The sequence below is a fragment of the Ambystoma mexicanum genome, chromosome 7q (genome assembly GCF_040938575.1).
Source record: "Ambystoma mexicanum isolate Mex_15411 chromosome 7q, UKY_AmexF1_1, whole genome shotgun sequence".
NCBI lineage: Eukaryota > Metazoa > Chordata > Amphibia > Caudata > Ambystomatidae > Ambystoma > Ambystoma mexicanum.
This window is the reverse complement of record NC_090941.1, coordinates 951,238,221-951,255,958: the sequence shown is the minus strand read 5'-3', so window position 1 is coordinate 951,255,958 and position 17,738 is coordinate 951,238,221. Positions and strand designations below refer to the sequence as shown.

At 44.2% G+C, this 17,738-nt stretch overlaps 1 protein-coding gene across 1 annotated transcript in view; it reads right to left on the bottom strand.

The window, feature by feature from the left end:
- Positions 1 to 16,645, bottom strand: part of GDPD4 (glycerophosphodiester phosphodiesterase domain containing 4) — a 691,051-nt gene extending 674,406 nt beyond the window's left edge. Inside the window, exon 1 of the mRNA XM_069639989.1 lies at positions 16,169 to 16,645. The gene's annotated coding sequence lies outside the window, so the exon portion shown is untranslated. The remainder of the gene's footprint in view (positions 1 to 16,168) is intronic.
- Positions 16,646 to 17,738: the final 1,093 nt, after the last annotated feature.

The window sequence follows — 17,738 nt, the reverse complement described above, 5'->3', positions numbered from 1 at the left end:
GAGGTGGTGTTTCGATTGAATTTTCTTGCAGAGATTATATATCCCCAGAGGTAACAGCAACAGATAATTTTCTGGATTGTTTTTACGTTTATGCCGCAAACCATTTTACATCCCTGTTTGTAACTGTCCTTGGTCTTCTGAACCACTTGCCCAAAGCAGCGTCTTGTCCAGTTATTTTTTTTTTTGGCATTCTTTCCCAAAATTGAAACCTACCCGTCTCTGGCTCCAATCACTGAAAAATACCTGGTATTGTTATTTGGCCTTGAGCGAAAGTCATCAACTGTTAGAAGCACACAATAGGCCTCATTACGAGTTTGGAGGTACCCATTCCGTTTTTAGCAGAATGGCTACCCAAACCGGGTACCGGGTCCAGGTCCCGAAAATAGGGAATTACCGGGCCATGCTGACTTTGGCGGGCCCGGTAATTTCCATTCTCGGGCCCGGGAACAGGTACATCACCATTCCCATTTGAGCCCCCATAGGGCTCAATGTGAATGGGGAGGATGCTAACAACGGGCCTGTTAATAACGGTGCTGTATGCATAATAACTAATTCAGTGGCGTGCGAATGTGCGATTTGACCAAAAGAATTGACACAGTATGTTATGTTATGTTGAATGATATTTATATGGCGCACTATAAAAAAAACGAGTGTGTTACTCACGGTTTATCTGTCTAGTAATAATTGTTATTTGTGTATAGTTTAAAGAGGTGTGAATAGAGGTATGACTTTTTGGGGACGTATTGCTTACTGGCCTTGCTCACCAATATATTCTGTGCAGAGTTATGGGTCGTTTTCTGCACCATATTGTATTGATTATTCCTCGAAGACCCGCACCCACAACCTGTATGCAGGCTAATGATATCTACACCACTTAATCCCGTGGGATATCCCGGTGTGCTGTCACCATTGCATCCTTGTGCACCATAAAGTGGGGGTAGGGGGGTTATAACCTTTTTCATGGGCACTTGGTTCTCTTTTCGAACACTAATCTTACCACTTCCATTATAATGCCATCTGTCTGTGGTTCAACAGAAAACAATATTCTCTCTGTCCTTATTTTCTGGTAGGGCCCGCTATGTGAAGTGGGTGCATCTGGTTCTCAATCCCATTGGGAGCTATACCTACTTCACAGTGCTAACCTTTCATGCACGTCATGGTCTCAACTACTCCCCCATGTTGTCATGTCTGTGTTCATTCTGTGTGGTTTTGGTTTATGATTAGGTTTCATTTGGTGCTGGATTATATAGTAACTTGTTATATTCGATTACAGAACGACTACTGAAGTATATTCTTTTCTTTTATTCTGTTATCTACACAGCTATATTGTACCGTTCTCTGCATGTCATAGTTTCCTGCTACCGTTGCATGGATTCTTTAATCACCATTGGTGGATAATCCTCAACGGTGCTTATTTGATAACTGTTATGTGGGACGACCGACAGGGACCGATATGCCCTTTAGCGGTACCAGCAATAAGGAGTGACCTGTCAGCGATTAAGATGTAAAAACGTGCTGAAGCAAAAGCGTTGCGCTTGAAAGTGCAAATAATCCATAGCTTCTCACAAACAGAACACCATATGCTTCATTAGAAAGCTTTTCTCATGTAACATAAGGACACACAAGAATTGGAGTACCGGGATTGATCGATCGCTAATCGCAATTGGCGTATCATGAGGAATTTATAAGAACATATGAAGCATTTGATGTTCACTAGCTATTACTTGTTTTGCAAAAAGATATTGTTCATTTTGTGAACTTAACCTTCTCTTGTGAGCGTTCTTTGCTAAATAAAAGTACTTGTTACATTTCAGACTATAGATGTTTTGCCCTCCTGTTTGGGACTAGAAAGAAAAGTTACGCGCTGCGAGAGGATGTGTGTGGGTATCTTCCTGGTTCTGCGTTCAGTAATGTCATGGCATGGGTGATGACAGGGTACGTTTGGCTATGCTGGCCACGAATGAAAATAGGTGGAGCATATTGTTTGAACTAGTGATGTCAGTTTGAGGGGCGCGTGATCCATATTCTTGCTGTGAGGGCAGATGAACTTAGGGCGATGCATTAACGGATAAGATCAAAACAAGATGGCAGCGCCCAACCCGCTGCTTTCACATGTATAAAAGTGAGGAAAACTAAGGTAAAATGCACAGGAAATTTTTTTAGGATCTATTACAGTATGCTTAAAAATACATGCCCGAACGATCGGCAGAGTAACATTTTTGAGCGAACTTCCACTTTAACTGCCTTTCTGCTGCCCTAATCACAACAGTTCACTCTAAAACACCTGGCACTCTAGACACTGATCCGTTCTCATGCTCACTGTCTACACCTGAAGCCGCCTGCCCCCTTAGCCTTCCTCACTCCACTCTTCAAATGAGGCCTGGTGGAAATGTATTTATTGACAAGTCCCAATCCCGCCCCATCCCATCGACCATTCCCACCCCTGCCGCATCCAAATCTCATGCACTTGTTTTGAAACGACAGCATAAGGAGTTTGTGACGGTGGTCAGTCAAAAGGCCGAAAAAAAAATCTTGAATGACAAAAATCTCGAGAAAAAAAAAATCTCGAAAAAAAAAACCATTGAATTTTTTATTTATTTATTTATATGTATTTTTGGGGTCAGGTAAGTAAAAAAAGGGGTAAAATAAAAAAATGAAAAAAGGGGAGTTGAGGGGAAACCCCCCCATTTCGAAAAAAAAACGTATTGAAAAATAATTTTTTTTTTTTCGAGATTTTTTGGTTCAACCTTTTTTTCGATATTTTTTTTCCGGTCTTTTCACTATAAACCGTTTGTGACTGCTTACTCAGCCCATGATGCTAGCTAAAATCACCTAAATGTATCCACAAATGGCTTCTTTTGCAGGGACAGGGTCATCAAGCCAGACTTGACTTTACCCTATACTCTCCATTATCACATGAAATGGCCCCTAGAAATCAATTTGCAGTTCATACCATTCCATCATCCCCAAACCCTACTGCTTTTTCTAACTACCCCCACTCGCTTCCCAGCAACACAACCCTACTTGCCATCTCACATTACTGCCACTGTTGGTCGGACCCAACCTCTTCTCCCCACAGCCGCCCCTCCAATGAAGAGAGGGTTCCCCTCCCCCGGTACATTTTTTCCATTTCCAGCACTGTTTTGCACCCAAGATAATGTGTACAAATATACGTTACAAATGTTAATTTTACAGCACACCTTTCAAAGGTCAGATAAAATCCACATGCCTTACAGGTAGTTCGGAAGAATAAGTAACAGGTTTCATAGTACTGCACAAGAGAACATTTCTTAACGGCAAATCATGTATGTGCCCATCAGAAAATGTTGCACCTGATAGGAACACTGGATGCGCAGAACAGAGCAATGTGTGCCTCATTACTGAAGTTATGAGTGAAGTCATGAGGGGTACAGCTTGCGGATACCTCACTCGGAAAAACTGCAACCATAAATCAGAAGTAGAAACTACACCCATTTTTGGTACTGCAGGAACAGATTGGATTGTCATTATCTGCAATATTGTAGCACGAGCTAATTATTATTCATGTGCTGCTTAAAATATATTTATGGTTTTTGAGAGAAAATAAAATGCACTTTTCAGAGTTGCTAGTAAATGCAAGGAAGCTGCCACCGCCTGTCAGAGCTAATATACGCGGTCTACTCTGACAACCTGTCAATGGTTCTGCTCAAACACACCCTTGCTCTCCACATTTGGGAGTCAAATGTTGCAGTCAGTTTAAATGCTGCCATGCCAATTTCCAAATGTCCAAGTCAGTTTAAAATTGCTGCAGTAAATTAGTGAGAAACTGTTGTGTCAGAGCAGTGCCATCCTAATTGTGCTCCAGTTAGGCATATCGTTTTTGTTTCTAAATTGGCTCCAGAAAAATATTGCTCCTGTTTCAACCGTGTGAGGTAGGTGCGTGCAAGTTAAGCACACTGATGGTTTACTTTCTACATTGTCCCCCAAAAGATCTGCAATTTTTCACACAGACCCCATCTGGAAATATCCACGCCGATTATAAATTGCGCGCCAAGAAATGACAGCCTGCTTCAATAGTGTTATGCCAGTGTTATCTCAACTAAGCATATTATCATGCTTGTTCCCACATTGCGCAATAAAATGGCCATATATGTTTGAGCAGTGAAATGCTAATCTTGCTCGTTCAACACGTGGCGATGCTAATTTCTACATTGCCCCAGAAACGTCATGTCAATTTGGCATTGCCCTCATAAAGTGAAAATTGGCAGTTTCTCTGAAGTACATGGTCAGGGCAGTTTTCACATTGCTCACAGCAAATGACCATTCTACTTTCGCGTTCCCTCTAGAAACCTGTAATGCAGGTTGCACAGTGCCAGGCCATTGTTGCCCCAGCTGACCATATCATCCTTGTTCCACTTTTCATTTTGCCCTAGAAAACCGTTCCACGACTTTTACGTTGCGCCCGATTATTGCAGTGGGAAAGATAAACGCCATCCATCTTTCCCACTGCACCTAGAATATAAGGGCCACTTTGGCATTCCTCACAAAAAATATTGTTCCATACCACTTCACAATGTCCCGAAACAATTGCCACGTGGTCCATACCCAGGCAGATAGCACAGTGAGCTAAGCGCTCGCCACTGATATCTGTGCACAGCCTGCTGTGGCAGGTTCGAATCCCGGCAGAGTCAACCCAGCCTTTCATCCTTCTGAGGTCGATACATTGAGTACCACTCTGTGGGATAATAATGTCTTCTGTTATTTCAGCGCCATCAGGCATATGAGTGTGTAGTGCTATATAATAAAGGCATTAATATTATTTACATTGTCGCCATGTCCCCACGCCCCTCCTTTTTTCCTATGCCTCTTCCACATTCCCCTCAGAACATTGTTCCATGGCAATGCACATTGCAATCAGAAAATTGCTTTAGGTCCTTTACCTTGCCATTATAAGATCTCCTGCTTTCCTTTTCACATTGTTCATAAAAGATTTTCATGAGACACTTCACATTGCCCACAGACGTCTATTCATTTTATTTATTTGTTAAGATTTATATTGCTTATACCGAACCTCATAGGAAACCTGTTCCTGGGTGCAGGTGAAACTACAAATGATTAAAGTGCCATAGAGCGGCCTTCGACACTGTTGATAGGGGTAGGCTGTGGTGGAAACTGTCTAAATCGAACACACCTGGGTGCCTACTTACCATGATAAAGGCCTTACGTGAACACACGAAGGTCAGAGTAAGAATGAATTACTCTGGAGGCATGACTAAATGAATTGACATCTGCTCTGGTTTGAAACAGGGCTACATACTTGCACCCACACTGTTTAACTTATATCTGGCTGATTTGGGTGAAGGAATCGGAAACACGATATCGATCCCACCTAAGCTATGCAGTGGATGTTGTAAGGAACTCATGGTGGCAACAGTAAAGACAGACACAAGTGATCACAGTTCAAGCGCATTTATTAAACAGTAAATGCAGGGTGAAAAAACGCCTAATCTAAACCAAAATCTAAGATGGGAGCAAGCGTCGACCATCAAATGAATAAGGCAGTCCTTGTGGCGTCGTGTCAATATAAAAAGGCCTATACTAAAGATAAAACCTAGTGCCAATTCCTTACAACTAATTTCAGAAATAGTGTGGGATAGGGTTTTCAATAAAGAAAGAAGTGTTCACAAATAATAAGTCAGGATGTGATTGCCAGGGGTCTCCCTTCCCCACGTTTTGAGAACGGGACAAAGTGGATCTCCTGAACACATCACACGCTTGAGCTTACCCAACACGAGCCGACAGTTCCGCACCAGCTATCAGGTTCTTGAATAGTTAAGTCTCTTTCCAATAACAAGTCTCTTGCCTTCGAGGCCTGATGTATCCAACAAACAAACACAAAGTTCTGTTCCACATATACGTTGGGTAAGGCTTCACCCTTGAGGCCCCTCTTGCGGGTGCAGACCTCTCACAAATCGTGTTCGACAAAACAAATGCAAAGTTCCTTTTTCAATGAACCTATGGGGCATTAACTTTCCACCCCAGGATCTCCCTCCTTCAGGTTCGGACAATTTTGTTACGTTAGTGTCCCTCCTTTGGGTTCACTATGGCCTTTTCTTGGTTCACCGATCTTAATGTCTTTTTAAACAGTTCTCCCCTTTCTGGGTGATGCTGGCTTTGCGCCTGGGTTCCCCTCTTCCAGGCTTCACCACCTCTTGAATGTTAGCCTCCTTCCGCCAGGTTCACTCTGGCTTGTATTTCAAGAACAATCTTCTCTGTCATTTTAGCACAATGTCTTTTCAACAATTCACTGTGAACCGCCCGTTCACAGGTTTACCTTTGTCAACACATAATTTTCCTTGAGGCATCAGACTTCACCGCGTCTTGTCGGCATCCCTCTGTCGGGTTCACTCTTGTCAACACAACTGTTCTGCGGGACCTTAGACTTTGCCCCTTTCCATTGGCATCCCTCTTTCGGGTTCACTCTTGCCAATTCTTGTCAACACACCATTCATGCGCTAGTTTCACCAATCAGGATTCATCTCCCTTTTGCTTTTCATTACTCTGTCGGTCGAAGACTTTCAACGGCACAGAGGATTTTACAAAACCTCTGTATGACCGCTTTGACCTCCTTTTGCCTCTTCCCAAGGGCTTCTGGTTACGATAATTTCTACCATCGGGTAATCGCCCAGAGTTTCCTGCTAGAACACCCAGGTGGTGCCGACCTCCTCTGTTACTGGTTTTCACACTTCTCCAGCAATCATACCTTTAAGCCTTTCAAAGTAGGCTTTAAGCCTTTCATAGTAGCCGCTGGCTACTTTTGGTTCAGCACAGTTCTGTTTCTTATCGATTATCCCCTCGACTCACCGGCTGTGCTGAACCGCTTGCCTTTCTTCTTCGAGTCAAGATTGGTACCACAGAGATCTGCATCTCTCCTCGGCTTGGTTATCAGCGGAGGAGGGTCTCATGTACCATTGACATCTGCTGCAACACACGCTGGCCTTTGTTTGCGGTCTTATGTTTCCCTCTGCTGAGGTTTCACGGGCCTTGATCATTAAGGGCAAGGTTGCTTCTCTCCTTGTCACCCTCTCTGTATTCGCAGTCTTTCGCCTCCTCTTGAACTGCCGTTTTGAGTTAGCTATCACGTTGTGCGGCCTGTCCAGGTCGTATTGCGCTCTTGTGCTCCACCATTTATCCCTGGGGAGAAGGGAAAGGGCCGTCAGGTGTGTGTGATTCTGGTCAATTGTCTGACTTTGCCTGACCCTTGTATTGGGACATGCCAGGTAAACGGCTCTGGTGTTGGTCTGTTGTCTTTCGTGGTGTGCAAAAGTGTTTGTATTGGAAAGGAGAGGGTTAGAGAGGTGGAGTGTCCTCTGTAGCAGGATACAAAATAGAGATTAATAGAAGGGGGAATACCGCATCTCACCCGTTGGTGTTCCCGTTTCACTCCCTGAGGACCCCCCATCCAGGTGATCATCCTTCACTGGTCCACTCCCAGTAACTGGTTCCAATAGCAATGACCGTGTCCTGGCCACCTCAGTCTAGTTTGGGAGACACCTTCAGGTTTCTCACAGTGTACAGTGGCTTGCATATGCGGATGACGTCGCCCTGCTGGATTTGACTCCCTGGGGGTTGCCAGCCTCACTGGACCATCTACACTCTTATGCTGTGATTAACTCCCTGAAGGTCAACACTGCCTATACAAATATCATGGTCTTCAACCCAAAATATTACTTTGGTAAAAGGTGCAGTAAGTTATCCTGGACATAGAACAGGGAACCAATAGAGATGGCAAACTTCTACAAGTATTTGGGAGTAATAGTTTACCCCAGATTGGACAGAACGTTAAACCTTCAATACAGGACAGCCTAGGTTATGGGAGCTTTTGATATAATATGATAGGTTATTTATGACGCGCTTAATACCCCGAGGTTTCTAAGCATGGACCCGGGGATAGAACCTGTGTTGCTCCATGTCATCCTGCTTCCAAGGCGAGCACGTTGCCCCTGAGCGGTCCTCCCAAGCTAAAGGCATTAACTCATAGAGCAGGAGTATACACTGTTGGAACAACTATTAAATTGCATCTGACTTTTCATACTCTATGGGATTGAACTTTGGAGCCTAAACAAGACAACGAAACTAGCATTACTTGAGAGAGGTATACTGCAGAGACTTTTGCGACTTAATAAAAATACTCTGGCTGGAGTACATCATGTTGGAATATAATATTGTGAACATCCATGCTAACATGGATCAACACTGTTTACGTATGTACTGGAAAGTAATGAATGTCTCACCAGGTAAGCTGCATTGCTGTCTGAGAGACGCCCTTACGAGAAAGAGGGATTTTATGAGGACTTGTGTCATTTGTAGACTCTCTGATACTGCAAATGCATCGATCAGCAGATCTCCAAATGGTGTATTGTTGTTGCCCTACTCAGGGTTTAAGAATGTGACTCAAATGATTCTGAGTAAACACGTTAGAGAGGAAAATTTAGTAGACCTTGCTGGTAAATCGTCTACTGAATTATATATCTCGCGTAGCCCGGGGTATGACCATGTTCCACTGTATGCAAATCACTTTCCTGGGAATCATCTTATTTGGTCTTGTGTAAGAGTTATGTTTCAGTGTGTACAGACCCATGAAAGAATTGGAGCATACACTGGTGTTTCCAGGGGAGGAAGAATGCGCAGTCTATGGCATGGAAGGCATATAGAGTCCGCTAAACATCTTTTGTTGCATTGTCAAACTTTGAAAACTGTAAGGAAGAAGAATACCTTGGCTTGGGGCAAAGATACATTTGCCAATGACCATGATATGTGGGACATTTTTATTTCAGGAGATGATGAAGGCTGTATTTTCCATTTCACCAAACTGTGGAAGATGATTGAAGCAATATTGAGGATTATTAACAGATGTTTTCTTGACTTTGGATCTAGAGACTGATGTACGATTTCATACGAATGTATTTTTATTTGACGAAAATTATGTAAGATAATTAAATCAACATTTAGGATAATCAATTATTTGTATTGACTTTGGATTTAGATACTGATGTATGATTTTATATGAATGTAGTAAGAATCTACTAAATGGTAAACTGTACAATACTAAGAAGAAAAATAAAACAGACAAATGACTCAAATAGAAAGAACCCGCTGAGAAATAACCGTTTTTAATTGCTTTCTAAACACTGTAAGGGAATCTACGTTGAAGAGATCGAGCAGACGATGGTTTCACACGTTAGGACCTGCAACTGCAAAGTTCCTATCCCCACGAGAATGGAATAGAGAACAGTGCACCACCAAAAGAATTGTATCCTCAGATCGAAGAGATGGTGTCGACGAATCGTCTTGCATAGATATGGAGGAGTAAGACCGTGCAAGCACGTGAACATAAGGCAGAGCATTTAAAACCTAATTCTCTGTGGCACAGGCAGACAGAACTGTGTTGCCCTAACTAAGCACATGATCATGCTCCCCTTTACTGCTCTCAGGGCCAGACACATAGACACTGCTTAGATCCTTTCCAGCTGCAGGTACCAGCTCCTGTTTGTATGTACAGGAAGAACAATGTAAGGAGAGGTGTTGACCACTCCTCCCATGGGTTCTGCCTCCTGGGTGGCCATCACTGAACGTCTCAATTGCATGTTCTATGCATGCACTGACTGAGGCCTTCTGTTCTTCATGAGGCATACAGCACTCTCTATATGAAGACACTCAAGCGACAAATACCCATGTGTGACCGTTCAAGATTGAATTTCACCCCTCAAGAGTGGGTGCACTCCAGAGCAGAAAAAGCTGCCGAGAAGCCGAGTGCGCTGCTATGCTTATGGCTGACCCCTAATGGATGGTGGCACACCAGCCCATAACCGATTATGGATGGGTAGGCAGTACAAAAACTCATGTAATGGGGGTGACCAGATGGCTGCTAGTTACTGGGACACCACGTGAAGTAGCATCATAGGCCATGGCGGTTCTCTCTTCTCTTGTTAACAAGGGACAGGGCATTATGGGCTATGGGTTAGTCCGTGATCACTCACTCATTTGTTTTCTCTCATGTTCTCTCATTCTCTTCCTCGCGTTCCCCTTCATTCTCCCTCTCGTTCTCTCCCTCCCTTTCAATCTCATTACCTATTTCTTGTTCTTTCTCTCCCTCTCCCATTCCCACTGTCTCTCTCGTATTCGCCCATCTTTCGATCTCTGCCTCGTTCACTCGTATCGCCAGGTAAAGGAGCATGATACAAAAGGCTACCTAGGGCATTTCTCCTCTTCTTACTATTAAGTAAAAGAAAGGTATAGCCAGCAAATGGATTCTCTAATTTTCTTCCAACTAAAAAAGGGGATCGTTTTTGAGCTCTGGTACACGCGTTCTGTGGAGAAATTACGTAGACCCATACCTGAATACAAATATTTTAATGAGTGTGCCATGTTACTTCACAAAGTGCTCTTTATCATAGCAACCATTGCATGTCCAGTTCCCAAATATCAGAGTGATTGTACTGTCGCAATAATCATATTGAAGCTTTCTACTTATTACATAACCGTACATATAAATGCAGTTGTTTCAAAAATGTGTTGCGTATTGCTTGTGAACTTAAAACAAACAACCATATACAATAGTTACAAAAATGTGTTGCATGATTATTATAGCCTCGAATCAAAAGGCCAATTTGTTTGCGTGATCATTATATCCTTGAATCAAAAAACCGACTGCACACCATGAGTTTCGCCCGCTGGGCTTTGTCAAGGCTAATTTTCATTCCAATACCACATCATTCAGGTTAATGTCCCTTATGGGCAAGATACAGATCATTGGGTTCCTCCTTTCGGATCAAAGCCCCTTTTTGTGGTGACTGCTTGTTGGTATGTGTGAGGGGGGCCTCCTGAGCCTCTCCACACATACAAACGGAGCAGGGCACTTCCTCACAGACGCTCTGGCTCACATGTGCAGGAGCCAGGAAGTGCTTGCTTCTATTATGGATGCCCCAAGAAAATGCTGTGCCTGGGCCCCCAAGCACCTTGCATGCACACAATTGATTTTGTGTGTCTGTGAGCGCTGGTGCACAATGGGCTGTCATGGCATTTTTTACTGGGCTTCTATGATAAAGCAAGCATGATAAGTGTTATTACGTGGCTAGACTGGCATTTTTTTTATCCAGCCAGTCCATCCATTTCTTACTATGGCATAACATTTTGTATTGGGCATTTTTGATACAGCAAGCATGAGCAATGTTATTACGTGGCTATACTGGCATTTTGGTGCAGCCAGTGTAGCCATTTCTTATTGTTTTATGACATTTTGTATTGGGCATATTTGAGAAAGCAAGCATGATAAGTGTTATTATGTATCTTGACTGGCATTTTGGTACAGCCAGTTTGGACAGGTTTTTATACTGTGGCATGGCCTATTTATTGGTAAAGCCAATTGGAATATGTTCTAACAGGAGGATACTGACATATATTGGCAGAACAAGCATGGACATGTTTCTTATAATATCATTATTGGAGTTATGCAGAGTATGTTCTTATATGGGAATACTGGCATATATTGGTGCAGCCAGCAAGGAAATGTACGGACAAAGCTATTGTGAAATGTTTTTATACTGGTACATATTATGGGCAAAAGCATCATGAAAATATGTTGGAGAAAGCTACAAAAGCAATTGAAAAGTTTGACTTTTTGCCCCATTTGTTTTTTAAAGCGTGCTGCGAAAATGCAACCTTCGAAACAATTATTTTGAAAACATTCTCATCGGGAGTAACCCTCCTTGCCCCCAGAACGCTCCTTGACTGGTTTGGGCTCCCGCGCTATGCGAGGTTGCTAGGGCATATTTGGGGGGAATATTTACACCCCTCCACTTAAAATATTCACCAGGTCCCACAGTAAGAATTTTAAAGAACTGTAATTGCGTATTTATAATGCGCTTAATACCCAGGAGTGTGGACCACGGGGATCTAACCGGTGTTGCTGCGCGTCGTCTTGCTTCCAAGGCGAGCGCGTAGTTCCAACATTGCTTTACATACATGCAGTTCTTAGCCGATACATATGATGAAAAAAAACTAAAAACTAAGACAATGTGCTGTCCATTAAAATGTCAGCACTGGGTAAGGTTACCCTGATAACGCAGTTAGGCTCCTCCATCGACTGCTGTAGAACATTAGTCTACAACCTGTAGCTCTCAAGATGTTTTCGACATATGACTCCTATGATCTCCCACCATTGACTGTGCTGTCTAGGGCTGACTGAGCTGCAGTACAAAACATCTGCAGAGAAAAAGGTTAAAGACCCATTCTGTAGAATGTGACATACTTTCTTATCTCAAAAGTGAAATTACTTTTGACGCTCGAGTGTTTGATTTGTAGAAAGATGTTTTTACTTTTATTTCTGCGCCATTCCTGCACATTGACTAGAAGTGCTCTGGTCAGGGGTGTTTCAAGGGCCCGGCAAACCAGCTAACGGCCCGGGGCACAGTTGGGGGCAAGAGGCACAGCCTGTTAAATCTCCCACCGGGGAGATAAGCTTGAGCCTTTGCATTTTAACACAATTGGTGCTGTCATTTAGAAGGCAACAGCACTAAATGCACAGAGGAAGAGGCCAAAAGCCTGCCCCGCCCACATCCGTCTACCACCCTTGATGCAGCCAATGGCTTAATACTCTGCTCATGTTTTTTTTGTTTTTAAGAAGGATCTGCCACCTCCCCTACCACCAATATGAGCAGCTGTTTGTGAAACTTAACATGCTGAAACGGTCCAAGGACCTTGTGATCATGTCTGCATAGCTCTGGCATGCCAGAGAGAATGGGGGTTTGAGTGTGTAGGGTGGACTCAAAGTTGTTTTTGTGCTGGCTTAAATCATAAGGGACAAAGACGCTTGCAGGAGTGGGAGGTTGTGGAGGCAGGAGTGGGAGACCGAACTAAATGACCAAAGGAAGGCATAATATGAGATGGGTAGGAATTGGCATTGATTTGTTACCTTGAATCGGGTGCTAGGTTCATTGTCTTGTTTGTGTGAGGTTTTAGGGTGATCAGATGAGTGACTCCATTTTATCTGAACACCACTGGGGTTGCTTTATAAAATCCTTGTTCTTTTATGTTAATCCAGTTGAAAGAAAAAAAAGACTTCAACTCCCAGAATGCATTGATCTGTGTTACATGAAAGCCCAGGACTGGAAAACAAACGCTCGGGTGATATTGAGTCATTTTGCCAAAGTATGCTGATTTCTGGGAGGCAACAAATGTTTAAGTAGGAAAAAAGCAACAGTTGCACTATAACGTTTGCTGCTGCCCTTCAAGCTTTGGCAAAGGGGCCAAGATTTGGAAACTTTGAAGGTTGGGGGGGGGTTATGCTTAAAGGTATATCTTGCTTTGTTTGGTGCTGTGTGTGCCCAGGACAAAGGTGTGTGAGTTATTTGCTGTGAAAAAATGTGTGTCTAAAGGTAAAAAAACAAGCATTAACAAAGCCAACAGTTTTGAGATGCATATAGTGAAAACATGTTCTCTGTTGCTACTGTAGGCAGTACAATCACACGCTCAAGTACCTTGTTGATTTGCTTACTGTTGCAATCACTTATCCAAGTTATCATCATTTGATAAGTTGTACAACATATCCTGTCATAACCTATCACAAATATTGTCATCATACAGTGAAGAATTTACATCATTGCCAGATACAGACATTGCCAGCTTTTGCCATCAGACCACAGCAACTAGCAGAATGTCTGAGGCATTTCAGTATGTTGACATAGTACTGGCATCCTATAATTATAATTTGTATAGAGCTTCACATAGATTAATCACTTCTAAGCCCTGTATTAATCAGTGTTATTGATGATGGACCTAGTCGGCACAACAAGGGTTTCAAAACTGTCACATGGCATCGTCCCATTCCCGAAACAAGCAAGCTGCACGTGAGCTATCAATCCGCAGGGACGTCATTTTACCAAAATGCCAGGGGTAGCGGAAGTGAAATCACATGACCCTTGACCCCCTGATGACATCACAGGAAATGGTGTCATTTGACCCCACCCCAAAGTGATATCGCGGGAAGCGATGGAACACGACCTTTTATCTGTTGACAAAACAGGAAGTGACATCACATAGCATTGTACACTACGAAAAATAGTTACGATATCACTATAATGTGATGTACATTTCATACCGGAATGGATCGCCAGATGTATCGTTAAGATCAGTGTGTATAGGACCATATTACCAAATTACTGTGATTGCAAGCAGACGTCCATGACCAAATGATAATGATGTGTTATTATATAGCACTTAAGCTTAAACCCTTTAGATAGAAGAAATATACACACAATATCACCCAACCTGTGTTGGTACCCATTTATCGACCTCAGAAGGATGAAAGGCTGAGTTGAGGCGTTTGAGAACAGACTAAATCAGCGACTCACCCCCTGAAGTGTGGCTGAAATAAACCTTTAATGAGTCTAGCAATTATTGTGTAGAATTCCAGAAAGACACATTTGTTGGCATTCCTGTTCTTTCTTATTTAGGTTCACTGCTGAAAGTGTTAGACTTGTGGCACTCCTGTTCTTATTTTTCTTCTTTTTTAAGGGGCCTGAACAAGACAGCTAGCCACTACAGAATTAAAGATCCACATGGTTCTAGCCACAGCCCAGGAGCCCAGGAGCTTGCATTCCAAAAAAAAAATATATATTTTTTTTTAATTTTATTTTTTTTAAGAGGTCGCAAGGGAGACCACAGAGGTCGCAAGGAAGACCTCAGAGGTCGCACTTGCGACCCCCAAATGACGTCCCTATCCATCCGGCATGCAACTATTTGCCAGAAGTTAACATTATATTCCCAGGAGCTCACACCACTGGACAGCTGTTGCCATCAGATGCCTCATTCCATTGCCTAGACATTGCAATTCTATAATTAGGGACTCGCACCATACACCAGGCGTTCCCATTACATGCTCATGCAGTCACGCCATTTGGCAGGTACTGTTACACTTGCCGGCGTTGTTTCCAAGAGGTGAGCCCCCCTGCGGATGAATTAATGTGCACTGCAGAGCATGACAGTGTGATAGCTTGACCTCGTCCAAAACTATAGGCGTCCATCATCACACACTTCCATCCGTCGGCCGGTCCAGGTCTCGTGGGAGGAGTTAATCCACTCCTGCGTTATCTATGTACCTGGGCCAGGCTCGGACAGGCCTACAGGGCAATCCCGAACCAAAAACGTAAGATGCTAGTGTGGGCAAGGTTTTTTGGGTCAAAGTGGGCCACTTTTTTGGCCAATGTGGGACAGTTTTATGAGTTACTTCACTACGAGGCTAGTCGTTTTGACCATTGTTGCTGAATAAATAATCTTTAAATTACACAATTTGCATCACATGTTTTCAATACTATTCAAACAGTGTAACAAATGGAATGAATTGCTATTTGCAACTGTGGGCCACTTTTTCCATTGGTTCCCGAGACAATTGTATGGGCTAGTCCGACCCTGACCCGGGCACTTGTAGCCTTCAGGTAAAACCAGAACTACAAGTACCAGAATGCAAACAAAATAACGCCGACAAAATAACCGACCGAGGAAACAACTGTCACACGGCAGCTAAGTAGGGGTTGACTTATTGTGTATAAGCACAAGAAGTACCTTAGGAAACAGAACGTGAAACGCAAAGGAGTCTGTTGTTTACAATGAGCCCGCTGTCCTTCCTGGTCCCTCCAGCACCGTTGCCACCATAACAATAACGCTTCAGACCCGTCATGCACTCCCACTAGGCAGGGTGGCAGTTGGCCCCACTCTAGCGACAGAGTTAATTTAATGGTCAAATGCAGATGTTGAGGACACCCCACCCTTTTCCATTTTCAATTACAAAACACATTTTCGCCACACTGAGTGTATTTGTCAATATGTGTAAAAAAACAACAACAACAAACGTCAGGTATTGTTCCTCCTCGGTGTGCTGCCTGCAGCCGGTGTGTGGTGACGCTCGTCGGTGTCAGGCCACATCACTCCCCGTCAGACTGCACCGTGAAGGGACACACACACATATGCACGCGCGCGCGCGCGCCACCACCACCGCTCAGCAGCCCCCCGCCCGCTGTGAAGTTTTGGACAGGGAGGCGGTCAGCGTGGGGTCTGGCGCCGGCCGTGGTGGCACTGCCGCTGGTAAGGCATGGCAGCGCGGGGGCAGCATCGCCGTCGACGACTCACTCACCTGAGGGAATCCGCCTCCAGCTGCGGCCAGCAGGTGCCCGCCGAGAGCCGACCCTTGACAGCTGCTGCGGCCTCCCGGGACTGACGGCTGCCTCCAGCGGGTATCACACGCTGTCAGATGCTGATGGACGGGCCCGGCCCCCGTGGGAGGGGCTTGACGCGGCGGAGGCAGGGAGGGCGAGGAGGGGGCTTCTCTGGAAGCATGGGAGCTGGGGGCAGGCAGGACAGCAGCCCTCTGCCTGCCTGTGATGCTCAGGCTGCTGCGCCGGGGACTGGCGCTGCTGCTGGCCTCTGATGCTGAATGAAAGGGAAGCCTCGGGGGGGCGGGGGGCGGTGGGGGGCAGAGCGCGTGTGGCAGGTCTCATGAGCTCGCTGACAAGTTACACTTCATTTTTGGAACCTGACAGGGGCACGTCACAGGAGCAGACCCCCGCCCCCTCCCGTCTCCCGAATGAGTGCACTGCAAAGAATGAGCGCAATTGCAAAGGAAGAAGATGTCAAAAAGGCCTATCCAATCAGCACGCGTCTAATGTACGAGGCACCCCCTCTCATGATGTGAGATTTATAAATGAATATCACTGTGATGTTAGGGAAGGGGTGGGCTCCAGTGATTACGTTTTTTTGACAAGCCATGATACCAGGGGAGCTTCTGCACTTTGCACTGCTGTCTGATCCTGGGCAAGTCCCCGTATCATGCACGCATGCCCCGTTTCTATTTATATCACCACCCCACATTATGAAGTACTGTCTACACATGTGGCACTTAGAATTCTGTTAGCTCAATACAAACGGTCGACGTTACAAGTCATGCCAATGCACTACAACAACAGACCATTGAAATACTCTGGACAGGATCCCGAGTGAGGGGCAAAGAGATGCCAACTGCCCGCATGTCATGAATGTCAACTTGAACCAATCCTGGATTTTTACTAATCGCACTTCACATCCTGGAGCTCGCTGTTTATTTCAGTTATGACTATACGCCCACAAGTTCCAACATGTCGACAGATGTTAGCTTTTTTTTTAAAAAAAGCATTGCAAACTGTATAGTTTTCCTGGTTGTATAAGCATTGGATTAACTTTGGCCTCATATCCCCAGGCACTCACAGCATATATCAGCTACTACTGCCATCATAAGAAGTAACATAATTTCTCAGGCCTGGGCATGACGCGGTGAGATGATCACTTCGTGTGCGGGTATTGCTATCATATACCAGGCAATGCCATCAACAGCCCCTGTGCTGACACAATTTGAAGTTTAACAAAACCCAAGATGCAGACACCATTGACAGATACTGCCAGGAAAACCTCAGGTGCTTACACTGTTAGCGTCCAGTGCACAGAGACTCACACGTTTGTGAAGGCTATGCACAGTTAGCTGTTTGGACCTGCTGTGGCCAAATAGAGTCATCCAAATCGGCCCCTCGGTCCACATACCTCCTTTTTTTATTTATTTTTTATTTTTATTGTGATATAGTCAATACAATAGTTAAAATTTGACTTTTCACAAAAACCTCATAAAAATTGCAAACATAGGCAGTAAAAAGAAGAAATGGTAAAACTACAACACA